A 2548-nucleotide genomic window follows, 5' to 3' on the forward strand; every position below is an offset into this window, starting at 1 on the left:
GCTAATTATAATTGATGCCGTTTTATTAAGCATGGCGCACCTGGCGCACCATGTAGATAAACAACGCTGAGCGGATAGCGACAAGCATCGTAACCGGTACACGCTTGCATGATAGACAATAGTATTTTTATTTGACAGTCAGCTCGAATGAATGTTGCGGTACAAACTAACAAGTTTCAGCCTAACGGATAGTATTACCTACTGTTTCGGTCGGTCTTATGCGATAAACATCTCTTTGCACCTGCTTCACAGCTGCAGCATCTGCCCGTGCTGCTGACTCGGCAAGTAGACAAGATCTTTGAGCTTTCATACAATACTATGGCTACAGGGCTTGAGCTTCACTGTGGTATACATTTTTTTCTAGGGGCGGTTCCGTTGTGATATTAACATGGTTTTAATGACTGTCGCTCGAACGGAAATAAAATTCAAATGTTGCTTGTGTGGCTTGAATTGACTTTGTATGCAACATGAAATGAGATAATGATACTGGAGTATAAAACTAGAAACGTATTTCGTCCTAATCGTTCGCGGATGGGTCAACTACCACAGCTCCTTTGTGAATATCTGCTATAGCAGAGGATATTTTGAGGGCTCTTCCGCGATTCAGGAAGGGTATACATTATACACGAATTCTGACCTCCATGGCGATTAATGGATGGACTCTTGGATCTGGATTAAAATCCAGCCATCATAGGCACGTCTATCACAAATGGACGATATCTAGCTTCGTCATCAGAAATGTGTTATCTTCGCATTCTTCTGTGTTCCTGCAGCAGTAATACACTGTCTCAATGTATGTAACATGCAGCTTCGGTACGCCGTAATCATCACCATCCGCTCATTCTGCGATTTGACCCTCCATGGTCAGCAAGGCTCCTGTGATGACAACTAGGGCCCGTCGTTTAAGCTACAGGTACGGGCGATCCTCTCGATAGTGATAGCATTATGAGATCTCAACTTCATCTACGAATAACACTATTACAAGGTTTTCATGTCTAAAAAACAAACTGCGAATTGGTGGATTCTTTTCGCTGAAGAACACCCTTCGCGCTTGGGCATGAAGCCGTTGGGGCTGCTTAAAGGCCGATCAACATGCATTTTCAATACCATGAAATGATAGTGCTTTATTATAGTCAGAGCAGTCATTTGCTCTAAATACCTAACCGTAAGTTCCCAGTGGGGCAGGTGTCGTGGTATTCAAACCTCGAAAATGACGATGGCGGAACCTTAGCATACCACTTTACTTGAAGAAGGTTCAAACAGCGTAAGCTTCCGGACGCTAACTAAATCTAGCTAGAATTTTGCCTAAGACGCCATCGGCTTGAAATTCGCTCAACCTGAAAATCAGTCTTTAATGTGGCTCCTTTTGAAGCTACCCCCTCCCTCCCATCCACGATTTAAAACCTGGTTCGGTCTAATGATATCGGAGAATTGCATACATATTCAATGGTGATTTAAGCACTTCCGCCCGTGGCTGGATCCAGCAAGTGGATTTTCGGTCACGGTGCCGCCATTGATACTTCCTTAATTGATACAGTAATAGTGCCACCGACAAATTTCGATTTGATAACAATCTCGAAAGACGAGATGATCTCATCGGTTAGTAAAATTTTCCATCGGTGGTCACGAAAATATAACTCGTAGTAGTAGTTTCTTGCGATCACTGATGAAAAAGCTGCTGAAGAGAGCACTCCGTACCATGTAATCGAGCAGCACATGTACAGTAGTCTGCATCTATGAAGCAAGCCGAATCGCATTAAAATTGGGCACAATAAAACTCTTCTTTCTTCCCAACATCACCATTCTCGACTGGTGTCACGAACGGGTTGACGACACGAAACAAAATACATATCTCCACTCTTTATAATAGGAGCATTTGATTGTTTTTACTCCAGTAGGTAAACAATATAGGACCTTTAACCCCACCGAACATCGAAGACTTATGTAGTATCGCGTTAGATAAAGAGTAATTGACGCCAGCGCGAAACAGGAAGATCTTGATGGGAACACTCGCTAATATTGCCACAATATCTGTACCATCATGCATGTGAACTGGGACATACATGAAGATGGGGGTGCTGCATATTTTGAGTTGTTATTTTGTTAATTACCTTCTTATTATAATAATTAGATTTCAATATCACTAAATAGAGGCTTTTCAGACAGGATGTGTGAGGATTTTTTTATTAAAAAAAACGATGGAGCCGACAACTTCCGGAGCTAGTAAATTGTAGTTCCGTGCAAGGAGACAACGGGAGCGTAAGCTCCGGTACGTTAGCGAAGATGGTCCTTTACAGATGCACTGTACATTGATCACTTGCGATCTGATTATCTGCAATGTTGGATGGACGCAAAAAGATAGCCACGTTGTATTTCTCAGAGATGGGACTATCATGGGAAGCCCAAGTTGTGCAATACAGCTTGTTTGGAATGGAGTAACTCACGTACTGATCCCTCAACGCTCACTCTTCGATTTACCAACTGCAGTACATCGCCAAGGCAGTTCATTCAAGTCAATGCTCCAGTCCTGGCTGGCCACTATTTGCTC

The sequence above is a fragment of the Phytophthora parasitica genome, assembly GCF_000247585.1.
Source record: "Phytophthora parasitica INRA-310 unplaced genomic scaffold supercont2.56, whole genome shotgun sequence".
In the NCBI taxonomy this organism is placed as follows: domain Eukaryota; phylum Oomycota; class Peronosporomycetes; order Peronosporales; family Peronosporaceae; genus Phytophthora; species Phytophthora nicotianae.